This window comes from Heterocephalus glaber, unplaced genomic scaffold (genome assembly GCF_053883595.1).
Source record: "Heterocephalus glaber isolate CG9 unplaced genomic scaffold, H.glaber_assembly_v1.0 deba00001509, whole genome shotgun sequence".
NCBI lineage: Eukaryota > Metazoa > Chordata > Mammalia > Rodentia > Bathyergidae > Heterocephalus > Heterocephalus glaber.
The window spans coordinates 4,783,157-4,803,912 of NW_028258325.1; the positions used below are offsets into that span (position 1 = coordinate 4,783,157).

The 20,756-nt window shown below is 51.4% G+C and overlaps 1 long non-coding RNA gene and 1 pseudogene across 1 annotated transcript; both read left to right on the top strand.

The window, feature by feature from the left end:
• The first annotated feature begins 4,570 nt into the window (after positions 1–4,570).
• On the top strand, positions 4,571–6,091 carry LOC101718200 (pre-mRNA-splicing factor 38A pseudogene; annotated as a pseudogene).
• Positions 6,092–16,543: 10,452 nt separating this feature from the next.
• On the top strand, positions 16,544–17,549 carry LOC110349670 (uncharacterized). The gene is made up of 2 exons (XR_002395823.2): positions 16,544–17,348; positions 17,433–17,549. It is a non-coding gene; the product is annotated as an uncharacterized LOC110349670 (long non-coding RNA).
• The last annotated feature ends 3,207 nt before the right edge of the window (positions 17,550–20,756 follow it).

Below are 20,756 nucleotides of genomic sequence, written 5' to 3' on the forward strand. Positions count from 1 at the left end.
CTCAAACTTGGCCACCGCCTAGCTGGGTGACCCTAAAATGAATGTCACTCACATTTTCGGAGCTCAGTTTTCTCATCTGGAAAATCAAGAGTCTGGATTATAGCAGCATTTTCAAATTTGGAAAAATCCTAGAAATTTCTGATGTGCTTCCTTAATTTGAAGTCCAGATTTTGATTTAAGAGAGAGAGAGAGTGAGAATTCTATTCCAGAAACCTCCTCATCATCAGGAAGAATATTTTCTAGGGATGCTGCCCTGAAAACCAGGGTACAAGAGCCACCAAGAATACTTGTCCCACATTTTGCTCCATCAAAATAGAAATGATCTTAACAGTAGTTTCTGGTCACTGATCAAGTAATCAAATAACAAGTCTCTAATGCCAGTTTTGGCCAGGGAAGAGCCAGAACCGACCAAAGTGAGTTGGAATCCCACCATCCCTTCAAGCTCCCTCTGTCAGCCAAGGGTACAAACACCTCCCTCAGAACTTCCAAGAACCAAGGGAGCCGGCATCTGGAAATGCCACACAGCTCTGTGGCCATCAGTAGCACACAAATTTCTCTTTTCTATGATTATCAGGGTTTGGGGGATTGACTGTGTCATGGAGAATAAAGATAAAGACTTCTGGCTTGAAGAATTGTTTTACTTGGCTGAAGAGAAAAGACAAATACTGCACTGAATGTGGCTCTAATTGTGTGCCGGGGGTTGCTGAAGCAAACAGCCCAGCGTATCCGTGGAGATTAGTAGTTACTTCCCAAATCAGGCGAACTCCTGCCTTCCCAGGATTCCTTTTCCCTTAAATATTTTTCTAGTGCTCTCTTCCGGAAATTAATTGTACAACCACAGCCATTCAAAATTTTTCTATGTTAGAAACGTGCTTGGGGCTGAGGATGTTGCTTAGTGGAACAGTGTTTGCCTGGTGTGCATGAGACCCTGGATTCTGTCCCTCACACCACAGAGAAGAGAAAAACACAACACCTGGTTACAATATACGGCGAGACGCAAGGTATGTGCGAATTAAGATAAATTATTAGTCTGAAATTACACTTTCCTCCTTAGAGGGAACCACTGCCAACTTCCCTCCCAGAACCTGAACTACCACACCTCGAATCTTGCTGTGTTTTAGTACTGTCTATTGCAAGTGTAAGGTATGGATGATGCTTGCACCCTAAAAAAACAAAACCTAATATCAATAATAATAACAACTTTCTGTTGCCCAGATTTGCCTTTCTGTCTTCCTCTAGCAGTTACATTGTTTCAGAATCACAAGTCTCTTGGAATTCAAGAGAACCACCAGAGGCTGCTCCAGAGGGGCTTCCAAAATCACTAACAAGGGGGCTTAACATGGTGCTGCTATTTTGTGTCACCCAGGAGTGTTTACAGAGCCCCGTGGGCTTTGGGACAATGTTTGCAACCTACAGGCAGACAGGGTCGCTTCCCTGCAAATAAACCAAGCCTTGAAATATCACAGTTTTTATTTGCACAATGGGTTTTCTAAAAAACAACATGGCCTGTTCAGTGTTTTCCCTTCCTTGCTTAAGTGCCCTGTTCTGAGCAGAAAGAATCTGCAGTCAGCAGGACGCAAAGGGATTTCCAGGGGTCTGGCAACCGGGCAGGATCTCCAGGCCTGGCCAGGTCCAAGTTACAGCCTGGCTGTCCAGATCAGAGCTCCAAGCTCCGCCTCCTCGGAGCTGCCCGCCATGCTCTCGGTGGTCCCTCTTAATTGACCCTCAAAGGGATCCTCCCAGCCCCTGGCACACCCGGGTCCGAACCCCATGCTCTGATGGGGGCAGCCTGGCCGTCAGCCCACCTACCCTGCAACAGAGTCATCTCTGGGAGCCAAGACCTAGCACATCTTCAGGGGTGTCTCTCTGCCATGGGGTGCAGACCAGGTCCTTAGCAGAAGACCAGACCAGGTCCTTAGTAGAAGACCAAAGTCCTTTGCGGATGGGCTGCAGCTTTCCTATTTGCCTCACGGGACCCTTCAGCATGCCAGTGGAACCCTGCTTTCCCACCTGCAGCACCAGCCCCCCCCAGGGGGCCTCTGTGCCCGGCTCCCTCTGCCTGGGCCTTCAGCCACACCTGTGGGGCATGGATCCTGAGCCAGTAGGACCCAGGGGAGCTGACCACAGTCCTAGGCTCCAAGCTTCATTAAGCATTCTGCTGTCCCCACCTTGAAATTCTCTTTATTTTTGTTTTGCTAATAAATGTATTTAAATAAGACAGACGTCTAAAATAAAAGCTACACATTTCCTTATGTAAAGCCACAATGTATGGTAACTGGAACGCTGCTCAGCATAGTGCCTAGGATTAAATAGCACAACTCTATGCAAAGTTGAAACAATGCCTTTTTTCTTTTAGTACTAGAAATGAAACCCAGGGCCTTACACATGCTTGGCGAGCACTCTGCCACTGAGCTATATCCTGGACTTTTTTCTCCTTTTGAGACAAGATCCCACAAAGTTTTCCATGCTGACCTCAAACTTGTGATCCTCCTGCCTCAGCCTCCCAAAGAGCTGAGATTATAGGTGTGCACCTGGAGGTATGATAAATGGTAAACCATGTTTAACAACTTCTGACGGATCTCGATAGCTGGATGTTAGATACAGTTGAACTTTCCACTTCTGGGAAATTTATATGGCAAAGTGTAAGCTTTAACGCATTTGGTTCAAAACTTTAATAGATGTTGAGAAAAAAATATATGTCATAAAACATATTTAGCTTTTCATGAAGAAAGGAAAGCTTATGTCACTGTAAATATCATACATCAGATTTCATCACCAAAAAAGCATTTTGTAGCCGGGGATTTAGCTCAGCAGTTTCACCGCCTGTTGTGCAAGCGCAAGGACCCAAGTTCAATCCCCGGTACCCAAAAAAAAAAAAAAGCATATTGTATTCAGCCCATCTTCTTGAAATTAATATTCTTGATGATTGAAGCCTCTGAGATGAAATCTTCGCCCTTTCGTCTGAGTTTGTGTTTGTGAATGAAAACCTTGTGGTGACTGAGGGTGCAGGTGAGCAGAGGCGGGGCCCGTGTGAGCCCCCGCTTCATGAGCCCCTTGTCTCCAGGAAGCAGAATTTCCAGGGACTCCATGCTGCTGAGTTCAGAAGCCCCAAGTCTCCGAGATGACAGTGTGGAGTCCCTGCAAAGGCGGCAGTCTGCATTCTTTTTAGAGCCAGAAGCTGGCCAGGTGCACCGGACAGCAAGGTCCTGAGAGGCGTGGCCTAGGCGGGCCTTTCTCCCCAATGCTGACTAGGATGGCAAAGGAGAAGAGAAAATGGGCATCTGTTGGGAGCAATGCTACATAATTTTGGGGAAAAATCATTTGATTAGGCCTAGTTTTCCTGCCTACAGGCCAGCTATGGCATTTTGAGACATAATTCCATTTCTGCCTCTGGTCATAACTGAGAACTCAATGGTCCAGTGATGCTGTGATGCTTCAGGACAAGATTACATCAGCTGAAGACATCCTGGGAGGAACAAAATCTTCATCTGCATAGCTCTTCATTGATCTAGGAATTCCCTGGCTCCTCAGTCATCTGCCGCATTTGTTTCTCCCACTGTACTGAACTCTCCGTCCTGAGTCATTGTTACATCTGTTTCTCCCGAGGTACTGAAGAAAAGGTGTGGTAAGCTGGGGCTGTCGTCTCTGCCGCCCAGAGCAGCACTGATCAGACCCAATGCTCAGCTTCTTCTCAGTCTCGTTTTTGAACCTTTCCTGTAATTCGCTGTGTGCTGCCATGGCTCGCAGGAGATTAGGACTCACTGCAGAACTTCTAGTAACGTCCCCTTCCCCTGTTCCCTACACACAACTTCCTCCCCACTGCCATCTTGGGCCTCCCCTCCAGCCACGTGGCATCTTCGGAGTGTGCCTGTGAGTGCCTTACTACCAGATGCACCCCTCTGCTGGCCCTGCATCTGCCTTACAGTCATGCTGCCCCCAGTTGAGCTGACTCGCATGGTTTTCTGCTGCACAGCACAAGATCCTTCAAGGGGCTCCCCAACCATGTCCATCTGGAAGCAGGGCAGTGGGAGGTGGTGTTCAGAGGAAGGGACATGCTGAGAGTCCCAGTGCCAAGCCCCCAGGAAGGATGGAGATGCATCTACCTCTGACAAGGAGGGACGCAGCTGTCGAGCTGAACGGGACCCGCGAGTCCCCTTCTGAGTCCCCTATCAATGAGTGGCCCTGGTGCCCTGAGCCACAAATACCACTGCTCAGGGGATGTTTATCTTCAGTGCTCACTGCACCCACTAGCATCCCTCTGCTCTTGTTGGGAAGCAGCCTGCTACCTAACACACCCACCGCTGACCACCTCAGGCGGGCTTTGGGAAAGTTTCCGGTGAAAGATCCCAGCAAAGCAAGAGTTCTGTTCACGTATTCCACGAGGCTGACGCAGGCATCCCACGTCTTCCTCTTCAAATTCGCTGTGTCATGCAAGAAACGGATGCAATCTCAAGGGAAGTACCCGCCCAAATGGGCGGTGCACAGCACGACCTACTTCCCTTGGCGCCAACAGCCAACATCCATCCATTCGATTTTGGAGCGCTTTCCGGAAGTTCTGCATGCTGAGCTTTCCGCTTCCAAGAGGGTTGCTGGGCCGCCGATTGAGACCTTTCCTCCACCTTTCTCCATCCTTTTCCTGGCATTTGATTGAGCTGGAGGTGATGCACTAAAGCAACCCACAGAAATACGCAGAACCGCACTTCTAAAATGGCGAACCGTACAGTGAAGGACGCTCACGGCATCCGTGGCACTAACCCTCAGGATCTGGTGGAGTAGATCATTTGGACACGAATCGACGAATCCAAGTACTGGAAAGAAGAGTGCTTTGGTCTTACGGCTGAACTTGTAATTCATCGAGCCATGGACTTAAGGCTTCTGGGCGGGGTCTACGTGGAAACCTCAAACCAACTCCCTTTCTGTGTTTGGCCTAGAAGATGCTGCAAATTCAACCTGAGAAGGAGATCATCGTAGAGTTTCTAAAAAATGAAGATTGCAAGTATGTCCGCCTGTTGGGTGCACTTTACACGAGGCTGACCGGCACTGCGATTGATTGCTACAAGTACTTGGAACCTTTGTATAAGGACTATCGCAAAATCAAGAGCCAGAAGCAAAATGGAGAGCTGGAACTGATGCATGTGGATGACTTTATTGATGTACTGCTGCACAGCGAGACAGTCTGTGAGATCATTCTGCCCCGGCTACAGAAACGCTACGTGCTCCAAGAAGCTGAGCAACTGGAGCCTCGAGTGAGTGCTCTAGAAGAAGACATGGAGGATGTGGAGTCTAGTGAAGAGGAAGAGGAAGACGATGAGAAGCTGGAAAGCGTGCGGTCACCAGGTCACGGCCGGAGAAGCTACCGAGACTTGGACGAGCCCCAGGGCTCTCCCACACTGCGCTAGAGGAGGAGGAGCAGGAGCCGGTCTCCCCGAAGGCCAAGGCGGAGTGCATCTTCCCAGAGAAGAAGTCCTTCACCCCGCAGAGAAAAGCATCGCAGCAAGAGCCCAAGACGGCGCAGAAGCAGCCCCCAGCTCCCCGACTCAGATCCAGCTCCAAGTCCCTGGGTCATCACCGTACTCACAGACACAGGAGCCACTCAAATCTCCTGAATGGTCAAAGAAAAGCAAGAAGAAGAAGAAGGGCGGGAGAGGGAGTGAGGCCTGAATTCAACTGGCCAGGAGTCCCAGCGGCCTGCTGTGGATATGAGGGTCACATGGAGAAGGATTCAGAGCTGCTCTGCGGGCAGCCAGAGTATTTCAGTTTTTGCCTCCGCACGTTTTCTTTTTTTTTTTTTTTATGGGAGAGGTGCTGAGTTCGTATCTCTTTTTGCAACTTTATTCAAAATTATGGGGGTGGAAAGGATCTGAGACTTGGGGATGTGAGTGAGAAAAGATTTGGCCATCCTGGTGACCCTTTGCCTTTCTGTTGTTTAACCTGAGACACCCCCGAAAAATAAATAAATGAGAAGCAATAAAAATAAAAAAGGGAAGTAGTTTCTATGTTTCTTCGCCTTCCTTCATGTTAAGACAAGCAGTACAGGGGAGCAGAAAAACCAAGGGACACCGGAATACAGCACACACCACAGGGTGCAGACACACACGTGTCTGGCCTGAAAGCACACAGCACTACAGTCTGACAAAGCCAACAGTTTCCTGTCTCCCAGTGGCTTCCATATAGGTTTTACACACCCCAGTGTACCCACAGCAGCAGACATGGTGAACGCAAACAGGCCAGCTGAGAATTTGGTAGCATCTCATGCTGCCAGGTGTGAGAAAAATTGAAAGTCTATGACAAACCCATGATGCTTAATCTGAAGTCCACCTACTCTGAGGTCAAAGTGTTTCATGTCAACTTTCATTCAGTTCCATTCCATACTAAAGTCCAGAAGAGCAGGCCTGATGTGACAGACGAGCCTGGTTTCAGGAAAACCTGGTTGGCCTGAAGGTTGCCTTATGGCCCTGCCCAGCCGAACACTCCCCTGAAGAGGAGCCACGGCCCAGCCTTCCAGCGGCACTCACACTTGGCTGTAGAATCCTGGAGATCAGGCTGGAGCCCAGTCGCTGCCCACAGTCCCTGCCAACAGCGCATCTGGCCAGGGCACCTCAGCGTGAGGATGCGACATCTGTGGCCCTAAAGTCCACTCAGGACACTCATTCAGAAAATATGGGGGAGTCATCTGTGCCCAAAGAAAAGCACAGCACCTCTTTGGAGAGTCAACTCTAGGAGGAGTACTGTGCCCAGAAGCAACAAGGGAACCCTCCACCTATTTCCGGGGGAGGAGGAGCACAGACGGGCCACAGGAACCCTCTCTGTTCTGAGCAGCCAGCCCCTGTAGACCAGGCACTTTAGCCGAGCCCGGAATCCACCTTGGAGGGTGGTCACAGGGACAGGACTCCCCTCTCTTGATGTCCCCAACCGCATCATGGGTCAGCTTAGTATTGTTAGAATCCAGGTATCTAACAGCATTTGCTTCAGCTGTGTGCGGGTGCGGGAGACAACATTCTACCACACCCAGCATGCCTGGAAATAACGGGAGTGCTTTTAGATCCTAGACACTAAGATGGGAAGTTTGTCTTCATTCCAGAAGTTCACCTGTCCCCACGGACACTCCTGTGCTGAGCTCCCAGGTGGCCAGGGATGACCGTTCAGATAAAACTGACATTTTCTAGGCCTGGAGAGAACCAGGCAATTCCTGAGCTCTGGGGAACATGTGTGCTAATACACGGAAATAGCTGAGGAGGACAACAGCCCGCTGTTTGCTCTGCCCCACCTCTCAGGAGCACGAGGCTCACAGACATTGTTCCACAGTCGGGCCAGCCAGGACTCACCTGGCTTTAAGCCTGCCCAGTTTCCTAATCTCTAAGCTGAACCCTCATGGTTAAGGAGATCCAATTCCAACTACCCGGCACTCATCAGCCCATTTCAGCTTTAGTCGTCAAAAGTGATCAACACGGAAAACGTACCACCTTCTGCCTTCTAAGAGAAGGCCCCAGGCCCACCGACTTGGGCTGGGCTGCTGCCACAACAGAACACAGGACCCGCTTTGACTCAGAACAGGAACAGGCAGTGTTTGCCCGTGCAGCCAGGCTTGCGGACGATGCCCCCAGGCCCACTTTCCTGTCTGTGTGGTCCGGGCAGTGCAGCTCTCAGCGGGATCTCCCTGAAAGAACAGGCACTCGCCAAGATCTTCGGCCGTCCCTGAAAACGACAGCGTGACGGGACCCTCAAGCGGTCGTCTCCAAGCCAGTGGTGGCTACTTTTGGTGTCCGGATAGATTTGTATTGGGTGCTTCACGTTTTCATTTTGTGTTTGCAGAGTCCGAGTCCGGACCCTCAGAAAAGTGACTGCAAGAAAAAAGCAAAACTGAAAACAGACATGTCATGCTCCTGACTTTAAACATTCAAGGGGCAAACTTTCAGGCGAGTTAGCCAGGTGGATCTTTGTGAGCATGAATTCGATAGAAAACAGTCAGAGGCCCTTGGGGAGAGGGCTCCTGCCCTCATGCCTGGGCCTTCTTTCAGTACCAGGGAATCTGCCTGCTACAGGGTTTCCAAACGCAGTAAATGTCAAGATGTGAACTAGAAACAGCTCAGGTCTCCATGTTTGAATTTTTAAATTTGTCTCCAAATGGATGCAGATGACAGTGTTATTGTGTACAACATGACCATTTGAAGCATGCATTTGTTGTGCAGTGGTTAAACCTAGCTACTCAGCATGTGCATCAGTTCACACAGTGACCATCTGTGAGGCGAGAAACTTAATATCCGCTCTGTTTATGTCTTTCAGGAACACAGTGTGTCATCATAGGCTGTCAGTCAGACTCCGTGACTGTCCCTCCTGTCTCCCTGTAACCATGTGCTCTTTGCCAACAGCTCCCCCACGCCAACCCCCACCCCCAGCCTTTGGGGACCAGGAGTGAGATCACGTAGCATTGGCTTTCTGTACCTGGCATATTTTATTTAACGAAATCTCTGGGTGAATCCAGCTCCTTGCAAATGACAGCATCCCCTCCTTTTCATGGCTGAATAGTGTTCTTGCCCATTCATCTGCAGGTGGACACCTGGGTTGATTCCTGGGTTGGGCTTTTGTGAGCAGTGCCAAGATGCACGAGGGAGGGCCAGTGTCTTCGTGATGTTGATTTCAAACTTGAAAGGAGTGCCCCCTCCTTTTTTTTTTGGTACCGGGGATTGAACTCAGGACCTTGCACTTGTGAGGCAGGCAGCAGAACCACTGAGCTAATTCTCCTTTTCTTGAACAAGGAGCCTCCGATTCCTCTCCAGCTGGCCTCGCTGGGTGGGGCAGAATGACTGAGAGGTCGTGCCACCTTCCAGGCCCTGAGTGAGGACACTGTGATGTGGACAGTTTCAACCACAGACCAGTGGACTCGCGGCTCTCTGTGCCCCCCTTCCCAGCACCTGGTTGCTCTATGGGCATTGTGGATCGTCCTTCAGCCCCTCTGGACTGGAATCTGGCCCCCGTGGGGCCTAGGCCCTGGCACGGAGGAGCCCTTGCTGAGTGCAAACATAAAGAAGACCCTAACTGATACCTTCTTTCCCTTCCCAGGGTTGACCAGTCCCCATGCGGGAGAGATGCTTCGTTCTGAGATGCCTGTCCTGAATTAAATCCCCCTTGGCCACTCCTTCTAATCCACACATAGGGACAAGTGTGTGTGCCCACAAACACACAACTGGATTTTATTAAAACAGCGAGGGCACGAAGATCAGCAGGAGGTGACATTTGCCGAACCCCGGAGGTCCGACAGGGGTCATCTTTCTGCACATCTTCCACTTCTGGTCTCTGTCTTAGAGACTGGGGACTTCTGTGTCCCCCAGGCCCTAAGGCCTTGCTAGGCAAGTGTTCTATCACTGAGCTACCCCCCAGCCTTTTCATTTTATTTTGAGACAAGGTCTGACTGAGTTCTCCTGGCTGTCCTAGAAAGTGCAATCCTCCTGCTTCAGCCTCCCTAGCAGTTGAGAGTACGGCCAGGTATCACCATACCTGGCTTATGTTTCCTTTAAAACACCTCATGCCTTTGCTCCTTAGATTTGAATCCTAATTCTTCTACTTGCTAAGTGAGTGGCTTTAGATAAGTTACTCCACCTCTACTTACTTCATTCCACAAATATCTATTGTGGAACCACGATGTGCAGGTCACGGTGCTGGGGTGGGAGAAGAGGAGTGATGGTGAGCCAGTGTGTACCTACCGTCTAGGGAATCAGTCACCTTGAGGGGAAAGGTGCTGAGCAAGCAGTTATATGAAGACAAGGGCTCAGAGTTTGCTGCTGGGGTTGAAGTGCCCCCCCTGTATCAAAGGTTTGGTTCCGCCTTGGTACCACTGGGAGGTGGTAGGAGCCTTCAAAAGGTGTGGCTATGGGAGGAAATTAGGTCATTGGAGGCGGGGCCCCAGAAGGGGATATTAGGACCCCGCCCCTTCCTCTTCTTTTTGTTCCCCAGCCACACACTCCCACCACAATGGCCCCAAAGCAACAGGGCCCACAGACCATGGGCTGAAACCTCCAAAACTAAAAACCAAAATAAACCTCTCCTCTTCTTAAATTGATGATCTCAGGTGTTCTGTTACAATGATGAACAGCTGACTGACACGGACAAGGAGGAATCTGGGAGACACTGTCACACAGGGGCCTGAGCTGGAGATAAGTCAGGGAGGGCTCCCCTGAGGTGTCTGCACCAGAGCTGGGACAGGGAGGCTCAGTGGGAACATGCAGATAAACTGAGGGACTGGGACAGAAGCAGGGCTACCAGATAAACACAGGACACACTGCTAAGTGTGGATTTCAGGTGAAAGTGACTAATACTTAGTGGAACATCACCGTGTTGCGTGGATCGTGCTTATAATAGAAGTATGCCTTACTGTGTGTCTGAAATTCAAATTTAATTTTGCCTCCTGTTTGTTAATTTTGTTTTGAGTGTCTGGCAACCCAAGGTAGGAAGGGTATCAAGATGGGGAACAGCATATGCAAAGCTGTCCTCACAGAGGGAAGCACAGTGTGACTGAGAAACCATGGGAGACCAGCCTGGTCAGGAAGCCTCCACTGGTCATCTGTGGGGTGGGGTCAGCCTCTGGGACTCACAGGATAGCCCACCTGTAAGTCCACAGGACAGGTCAGATGCTGCACACTTCCTCTGCCATCACCCTCTCTAACCAGTTCTACCTCTGTCTCTGGACCCTTGCAATTGCCTCCTAATGGCTTTTTTTTTTGTATTAAATTCTTTTATTGGTACATTGTAGGTATGCAACGCAATTACATTTCTCACTGGGAATTGTACCTTTACATAATGCATCTTGGTTCTTATTTTTTCCCCATTCCTAGCCCTCCCTTCACGCCCTCCACCCTTCCCTATTTACAAAGACTTTATTTCCATTTTTTCCATTTCTCATCATTTTTCCTTTCCCTCCTTTCCTTTCCCCTGCCCCTCCCACTCCCCCTACCCCTTTGGACCTTTTCGTCCTAGTTTACATTATCGATTATTCATTCTAATCATTGGTACATTTTAGGTATACAATATAATGACATTCATCGTTGGAAATTTGCACCTTTACATAGTCTCTCTTGGTTCTTATTTTTCACCCTTGCCCACCCCTCCCTTCAACCCCCTCCTAATGGCTTTTAAGAAAAGTATTCAGATTCTGATTCCAAAAAGCCCTAGAAGTTGAAGATTTTGTTTGGCCTCAGCTTAAGTTATTTCATGACAGCACCTGCTATAGTCAGGCCCTGGAATGTCCCCAGTGCCCATGTGCTAAGGGCTTGGTCCCCAAGTTAGTGCCACTGGGAGGTGGTTAAGAGCTTTAGGAAAAGCTCTTCGGCCTTTGGGGTGTCCCTGGAGGGGAGTCAGGCACCTTGGTCTCTTCCTCTCTTGCTCTTTGGCTTCCTGGCCTCTGAGAGGAGAGTGGTGTCCTCCGCCACGTGCTCCTGCCATGTTTACCTTCCCAGGGACCCAAAGCATTGCAGCCAATGATCCAGGGGACAAAACACCAAAACCATGAGCCAAATGAGTCTTTTCCCCTTCTAAGTTGAGTTATCTTAGTATGTGCAAGTCGTGGAAAGCTAACACTGTACCTATGCTAATAAATACAATAGTGCACACAATACGCTTGTTGCACTCATTGGAAGACAGTAACTCATGGGTGAAAATAGTAGCCAGACGATCACATTTCCAGGGTGTGGAGCCAGTTACCTCAGGAGAGGTCTGAGACAGAACTGTTTTCCCGGACCTGTGTGCTTTTCCTAGCTTGCTTTTTGTTGTTGCTGTTGTTGTTCGTCACCTCTATGATTTTTTTTTTTTAGTCTTTCTCTGATCAGTCCAATATCTGATGCTGTAGGCTGTAGGTCTACTTCTACTGTCTGTTATTTCTGATGGTCATCTCTCATGGAGCCTTATTTCCTTATTTTCTTCATTACATTAATTGAACGAATGAACAAATGCTCCCCGAGTCAACCAGTACTGTGCTTGTGTTCCAAACAGCAGGAAGGGAAAAAATTGTGTGGGAGGGGTACAGCTGTCCGGCTAGGACTTGTGCAAATCATGTCCCCAACTCTTTGGTCAAAGCTGGGCCAAGTAGTCAGTTGGTGGCAAACAGCGCTGTAAAACGTAGTCTTTGCTGTGAAGGTGGCCATGTGCTCAGCCAAAACGCAGGCTCCCATTACCATGGGAAGAGAGGAGAAGGGACATCAGACTAGCCAGCAGCCTGCCACCAGACAGGAGGCAGGAGTCACTGTAAACAGACTCAGCCACTCTGCCAGCACCCTCACCGCTCTGGGCTCAGCTCTAGCAACGAGGAATGAGGATGTGGGGCTGGAACTAGGGAAGCTGGAAAGACCAGGATGCTGGGGAGTAGCAGAACAGAGAAACAATCTCGGGATAATTAGGACAAGCAGCTAAATGTGGTGTTTAATGCCAGTCGTAATGAAAGAGCAAGTTTTCCACTGCAGTTGTTCATAAATTCAAAACAGCTTCAGTGAAAGAGAAACAGCTTGGGAAACCTCTATGAATATAAATATGTTCATTCTGGTGTGTGTGTGTGTGTGTGTGTGTGTGTGTGTGTGTGTGTGTTCATAAGGAGGGAGAGAGAAGAGGCAGAGAGAGAGACATACAGAAAGAGAGAAAATCAGTCTGCCCAGCCGAGAATATCAGAGTTAGATTAGAGTAATGAGGGGCTGTGTTGATTCCAATGAGAAAAGTTACATTGTACTTCACATGTTTGTAGCTCTTTTAAAATCAGCTCTTGCTTTATGTCTGTATTTATGTCTGCCAATTACAGAGCTGTTGAACTTTGTGCTGCCATTGAAATAAAAGCAGCCCTGGTGGGTGATCTCTTCTCTTGTCTGCCCCTCGAAGCTAGAGCCACCCACAGCTCCAAGGACACAGACCTGGCAAAGACCCCAGCTTCTCCCCCAAGGATGTGTGTGCCACCCGAGAAAGGGGGTACCGCTGGGACTGCCTTGCTGTGTGCAGCCACACCACTGGGCTAAAGGTGCTCTGGAGCCTCCCACCTTCCTGTACAAACAACACGGTGCTCCTGTCCTGTCCAGGCAGCCTGATCAGAAAAACAGACTTTGGAGAAAGCTGGTCCTGGGTTCAAGTTCATCCTCTTCTGCTTTCTATTGCTGTGACTTCGGGTAAAGGGGCTTCCCCTTGTGTGTGAGGCCATTGTAGGGAAGAAACCTGAGACTGGCAGGGGTGGATGGAGGCTGAGCGTCAGGCTGGGGCCCAAGTAGCCCTGGCTTTAGTCTTAGCTCTGGAACCTACATGGTGACACCATCCTTGTTTGTTCAGAACTGAAGGTTTCCAGGGCTGTGAAATTTCAGGGCTAAAATGACAAACTAGGATATTTGGCCACTCTAGCACCTAACACGTGATCCTGGACAAACTGATAAGCCTCTCTGAGCCTCAGTTTCCTCATTTATAAAGTTAGCATCAAACGTTCACCTCGCAGAGGCCCACAGGTATTTAGTCCCTTTCTCTTTGTTGGGACAAAATACCTGACATCAACTTAAAGGAAGAGAGGTGGACTCAGTCCCTAGTGAGCCAAGGCAGGAAGGTGTGGTAGGAGGGTCGAGCCAAAGGAAGTAGCTCCTGTCACGGTGTCCAAGATGCAGGAAGTGAGAGGAGAAGCCAGGGAGGGACCTAACCCTTCCAGGCCACGCCCCATGAGCCAGCTCTAACCAAGCTCCGCCTCCTAACCGCACATGGCTGCTGAACTCATAAGTGCATGAACCCACTGGCAAGTACAGCATCCCCAAGATCCACTCAGAAGGCGTCAGAGTTGCCCCAGCCTCCAGGGTGGCCCTATCTCTGGTCCTGTGTGTGCCCTGCTGTCCCCAGGCCCCTCCAGCACAGTCAAGGCCTTGAGTCAGCGATGAGCCTCTGCTCCAGCCCCAGGCCCATGGTCTTGCTTATTAGGACTACTGCTCAGCTCTGTAGCCCTAAGACAACCTCAAGAATGACTCTGCCCTCCCACACCTTGATTGCATTCAGTGTGCACCCTGAAATCAATGACCAAGAAGGAAAAAAGCCAGATATATGCTGTTGTTTCTTTGTGGAATGAAAAACACGCACCCTTCATTCCAAGTCCATTGCTTCATAATCCAGTGACTTCATCCGGGCCTCCCAGGCTCCCAGGAGGAGGCTGAGCTAGAGGAAGGCTAAGCCAGGCACTCAGACTCAGAGGTGTGAATTTGAAGGAATGTGGCCTCTTCCTCCAACCTTCTGGGTTCTTCCCTCAGTGAGCTCCTTCCTCTTTGCAGGCGGCCCGAAGACGTCAGCATGGGAAGCACACACTTTGACTCGAATGCTGACTGCAAATTTGAGACAGGAAAGGCAGTGCTAAAGGCAAGATGCCAGCGCATTCTTTTTCCTTTCTCACAAAGAAGGGAGCACATGGATACTGACTCCAGGAAGCTGATCTTGGAGCTAACTCTGGGATCTGGGTGCCTGCTTGAGAGAGGTCTTAGAAATGAGCTATCAGACTGAGGTCCCCTTCCAGAAGTTACCAGAATGTTGCTCCTTCCTGTGCTGAGGCACCTGAGCCAGGAGAAGAGTCTGAGGTGGCCCAGGTGCGGGGACACACGCACACTTTCCTGAGGTGTTCTGTGGGGCTGCTTCTCAGGAGTGAGCCCACGTGCTCTGGTGTCCCCCAGACCTGGATGGCACCCCAAGTCCACACCCAGCAGCACATGGTGGGCTGAGACCAACGCAACCTCAGCCTTGGAGATGAGGGTCATGGCCTCCCTTTTAGCCAGGGCCACAGGGGAAGGGTTGCTCTCAGGGTAGCCTTGGAGTTTGGTTGGGATGGAGGGAGCAAGGGCCCAGCTACTTACAATAGACTGTTCGTTCTGCACACTGTGGGTTAGGGACGTGCTAAGCCAGGTATCACCTCCCAGAACTCTCACGACACCAGACAAGGTGGCCTGGTGGTAGCTGTCAGGACTGGCCCACCCTCAGCCTGCCTGTCTTAGCTCCTTTTCTCACTGAGACAAAATACCCGACACCCAAAGTTAGACACAAGCCATGACATCACCCAAGGGCTTCCAAACACACTCACAGCTGCCAACATCTCTCAGCCACAGGGCCATGAGGTGGGGCACTCCCGGGAGGCCAGAGATTCTAAGGCATCAACACTGTAACCATATCAGTCAGCTGTCCCATTGCTAGACACAATACCCAATGCCCACAACTTAGAGGAGGAGAGGTTTAATTTGGCTTATGTTTTAAGGAGATTCAGTCCATGGTTAGCTGACTCCAAGGCAGGAGCATCATGGTGGAAGGGCTTAGTGGAGCAGAGCCGCTTAGTTCATGGCAATAAGAAACACAGCCAGGGAACAGTGCCAGAGAGAAAGGGGCCAGGGACCCAATATAGACCCCAAGGACACGCCTCCATGACCCACCCAGGTACATCCAGAAGTGAGCTCCACTGGTGCCCTGGGTTGCTTCCAAGCCAATCAAACTTTTCCGTAACACTAAGAGTGAAGCTGGCTGGTGGGTAAACACCTCAGGTTCCTGCACCCGGGGAGCAACCCTTGGATGTCTTCCACACTCTGCCAAAGGCTCCTAGGCCCTTCTCACCTTGCCCTTTCCCACTTCCCTGACTCTCCATCCCTTCTACCTTCCATTCCCAGCTCCCTCCTCTCCCTTCCTGGGCCATCACCCAATCAATTTCTTTGATCAGATTTATATACTGGGATCTGGTTATGAGAAAACCATTCTAACTACTGGATACTCCCATACTGTTCTTGGTTAGTAGATGGGGAATCCATGTTTGGGGGTCACCAGTTTGGGGATCCCTTGCTCACAGAGGTGATAACTGGTGGGGAGCTGGAGGCCAGGACCAATGCTCATTCCTGTGTTTGCTCCCTGTGCCATGGCTCTGCTGCCACCATTCCTCTTTTTCTTTTTTGGCATGGGTATAATCCTCACCCTTGGCAACAGGACTGAAACCCTTAAGAGTGAGACCCTGGCATCCAGTTAAAGCCATCCCATCCCACAACAAAGGACTCTGTTTACCCACATCTCTCACTCTTGGTAGGAGGTCATCAGATAGCAACAAACCTCTTGAGTCAGCAACAAACCTCTTGATGCAAGGCCAATCTACTCCTCCAAATGAGTCTGGATCTGACTTCTTTCTCTACAAGATATGCACAGACCTCATTAGCTCCTTATCTAAAGCTAAAATCCTCTGTGAGCCAGAGGGAAATGGCTTTTGTTAAATTGTGACTGTAAACATAATTTTAAACACAATGTGGGTGCTCCCAGAAGATCTTGGCAAGGTGCTAAATGATCCACAAAAAAGACATTCTTTAGATAATCACATTTGCTCCCTAGACCCTTTCCCCACATCCTCAAACCCTAATAAAAACCCCTCTCTCTCACCCAGACTCACTTGGAAATGTGCCCTCGGTCCCTCTTGGCAGAGTACCTGATCTAAATTCCTTGTCTACTGGTAAAATTCTTGCCACCGGCATCACATGTATCTTGCATAGCAGTGGGGACTGAACCTCGGGCCTTCACACTGAGCGACACCCCCAGCTCTTCTTTTATTTTTTATTTTGAGACAGGGTCTTGCTAAGTGGCTAAGGTGCCCAGGAGACTCATCACGGCATAGTGTTGTCATTATCATTGCTAGGTAACCATAACACAGCAACATCATCTCCTGCCCAAGGGCAGCGCCTCCCCTCCCTCGGATGATAAAGCCCCTTCCACAGCCATCTCCTCTGAGCCTGGTACCACCTGATAAGGTGGGCAGGGGTGTCCTTTCCTAGCATTCTGCCCACGGGGACCCAGAGACCTTGGTTCTCCAAGACTACGCAGCCCGGACGTGGCAGAACAGAAAGGCCTAGGACGCAAGTCCTCCTCCAATCACACGCACAAAAGCCCACCAGGAGAGAGAGCCCCTGAGAAGGATGCCTGGTCCTGAGTGGGTTGCACAGGAATCCTCTCACCTGAGGTCCCCGTGCAACCAGCCAAGCTAGCAGGACATGGCCCAGCCATCAGGGGAGCTACCAGGTCAGAGGTCACTGCAGGCTGGAGCTCAGAAGGTGGGAGGCCTGGCTCTGCCCATGTGGTACAGGAGACAAAGCTTCTACAAGGGTGCTGAGCCAGCATCCCAATGGCGGCCTCCTCTGGAAGATTCTCACACCACATCCAGTGGGAACCAAGGGCCTAAGTCAAGAGGACATGGGGCATGCAGTCTTCCAGAAGGCTGGAGCTGGAGTGGGCAGTGCCTGTGAAATCCTGCAGCCTAGACTCTTCTTCACAGATGAGGGAAATGGAGGCCCGAGGGGGTGATGGCACAGTTCTTGTAACTCTGAGCTGCAGAAGTCACAGCCAGATCTGTGAGTTGTCCCGGTGCTGAGCCCACTGCCTCTGCCCCACTGGCCACCTTACATTTAATCGGAAAATCATTCTTGTCTTCCCAGCCTCCCTGTGAGGACAGAAGAGGGGACTGTTACCACACGGAAGCCCAGTGTTTCTTCACTAAGGTCACCCGGGTCTGTTAGCGCCCGACAACAATGAAGGACTTGGGAAAATTGGAAGACGTTGGAGATCTCCAGAGGAGAGCCCTCCACCTTCTGCCAGTGCTTGATTTCTCCTCAAAAAAAAATGTCAGAAGCTGCCCCGACAGGGGCTCAGCCTGGTTCTCCAACCCTGGAGCTCAGGGAGGGCAAAGGAGGCACAGTCAGTTCTCCTCGGGTGGAGACAAAGTTAGGGAAAGCTTCGAGGAGGAGCTGACAGCTGAGGCAGTCTCTCACGTGTGTGGACAGTCTCCTCCCAGATTTCACCTCGAGAGGAAGACATTGTGAGAGGTGCAGGCAGGTGGGGACAGCGGAGGGGACAGAGTGAACACAGGCATGGAGACATGTGCCTGGCGGGATGAGCCAGTGGCTTCCGTGGAAGCCTAGAATGTGTCCTGGAACCTGGAATGTTCCGGGGTTCTAGACCAGGCTGGATTGCAGAGCAGAGCTTGGTGACGTGGGCCTGAGAGGGTGTCAGGGGCAGGTGGGTGTCAAACTGTGGCCTGTGTGGATGAAGAGGCAGAGGAGGAGGGCAGAGGGAAGAGCGGGGGGAACAGAGGGAGACTGAGGCACAGGGATGGCCCAGTTGTGCTGCACAGCTCCTACGCACAGGGCTGCTCTGGACTCTTCCCTGTGTGTGGTCACCCATCCCTCCACGGATAGTATGGGTCCCCGGAAGCCCTCTTTCTTACCTGGGGCACTGAATGACCCAGGACCCGGGACTTGGAGCTGGTGGCCCAAGTGTGCCATCCATAGATGCTCTCACCTTCCGCTGACCCTGCCCTGCAGCTGGGTGTCAACCTGGCCCGGCTTGGACACATTCCTCCCTCGCTTGCTTCCCGACTCCATCAGCCCCTGACAACACCAGCAAGAGAAAGGCCCCGAGGAGCTGCGGCCGGCTCCGAGGGTGCCAAGTCCTTAATGCTGCCCAGCTGTGCTGGGCGGCGGACCGGGGACCTGGCCTGGGCAGCCAGAGGCCTGATGAACCGGATAGGCTGGGCCCAAGTGATGAGTCCCGGGCCTCCACCCACAGGAGGGCTGCTCGTTCTGGAGCTCCGGTGTCACTGAGTGGGCTCTGCAGCCCATGGCGGCTGCTGTAGTCAGGCTCCCTCTCCCTGTGACAATGCGACAGTCCATCTGCTTGCTTTGCATGCTGGGCCTTTCCACCCTCATCACCCAAGATCCAAGATTGTTCCCAGTGAAGTAGATTCTGGCAAAGCCACCCAGAAGGCTGGCCCTTCAAGGTCATTCATCCTCTGAGAATTCTGGGCCCCGACGGTGTGCTTACAAAGCTGATGTGTTTAGTAAAGCGGCTCCAAAGATCTTCCAGGGTAATCAGAATGGGGTGCACCTGGCCCCACCCCAGGCCCGTGAGGAGTGAGGTGGCTGGGCCCCTGGAGTTTGGGTGGGGCCCAGACCCCAGGGGGAGACCCCACCCCCTCCTTCCTTCTCTAAGCACAGCACGTGCCTGTGTCACCCTGCTCACAGAGGTGTGCGTGGATGTCCAGGCCGCCTGCGGGTGCCTCACCCCAGACCAATGGGATGGGTCCAAGAGAGCTCACAACCCGGCTGGACCAACTGCGTCTCTGCCAGGCCCTGCAGGATGGGGGCAGGACACAAAACCCTTCTGCTCCAGGCCAGAGCCTGGGGCCGTGTGTCCTGAGTCATCCTGGTGTAAGGAAACGGCCACCGTGTGCAGAGAGAAGCACACACAGCTGGAGAGAGACTGTTTCCAGCTGTGCTTGGCCTGGGCACTCACTGATCTGCTCTGCTGTCTTCGGTGACTCGAGCCAGGAGATGTTCCTCCTGGCCTTGGGCTGGCCACTCTGGTGTCCCATACCCGCAGCCAAAGACACAGTGTGCTCTGTACCACCAGCCAGGATCCAGACCTGGAAGAATGCGGCATGGCTAGGTCCTCAGGGCTGTGCCATCTCCCGGTGGCAGGGGCTCTGCATACTTTGCTTATGCTTCTGCCACCCCTATCCTGGACTGCAAGCCTGGAGGGTGGATCCAACCCATGGGAGCCCCTGGGGATGTGTCTTGGGTTGTTGTTATGGTTCGGGTCTTGATGTCCCCCCAAAGCCTCATGTGGTCATAGGCTGGATCTAGAGTGTGTGAAGCTGGAGTGGATTCATGATGCAATGCTAGGCTCAACGGGGCTAGGATGAAAGGTGTGCGTGCTGGCTGTCCTAAGTAGCCTGAATAAGATAAAAAGGGCAAGAAGATGCTGTGAAGTTTCTCTTGTCACCTTTGCTACCTGGTGCACACCGTGTTTCTCCTCTGGGATGCCAACCACCCTGCTTTGGAGCCAGCTGATTATGGACTGAAACCCCTACCAACTGTGAGCCACATAAACCTCTTCCTCTTCAACTTTGGGTGTCTGGTATTTGTCTCAGCAACAAGAGAAAAGTAACTGACACAGTTGTGTAGTTTGTCTGCCAAGAACGGAGCCACTTGTGCCAAACCCCAATGCAACGGAGCCAGGAAGAGCCAGGAAGGAAGTGCTGTCACACACATGCCTGACCACAGCTTGGTACAAGGGCCACCACAGCCTCCACAGAAAGTCATCCCACGAGGGCATCTGCCCAGCAGCTGTCTGTCCAGCGCGGGCGCGACACAACCCTGCTCAGATTGCTGTGCCCAAGGGTAATGTTTCAAGGCACTTTATGTAGTGGTCTTGTACCTGTCAGTTCTCCCCACTTCCTGTTCCACCCTGAACATATGAAAAGCTCACCATGGCCCTTGTGGTCTGCTTCCCCTGCCCTGCTCTTCCCAATGAGATTCTCTTCTTTGGAGAGCCTTCCTTTCTGTTGGTATCAGGATGGCGGCATTTAGTGATTCACCCAGGTTGAAGGCCCATTCAGGTGGGTGGCAGAGATTGCAAGAGGCAGCAGTGACCAAAGTGGGGGCAACAGCATTGGGGTTCAGTTCTGGAGCCAGAGGCTTGGGCACGGCTGGCAGCTCTGGAGATGGGGAGGAAGCCTTTGAGGAACAGGAAGGGGCTGAACAGACAGGATGGCCCTGCGTGCCAAGCAGAAGACTCCAGATGGGCATCACGATGCCTACACTGTAGTTGTGGGCCCAGAGGGGCAGGGCCCAGCCTCCATGCCGGGGCTGCCCAAGTGGCATCCACAGGCACCAGCATGAGCTCAGCTTCTTCAAGACTCAGCTACCTTTGTCCTGGCATTCTGTAAGCCAAGCTGGCACAGATGTCCGGCCAATCTGGTG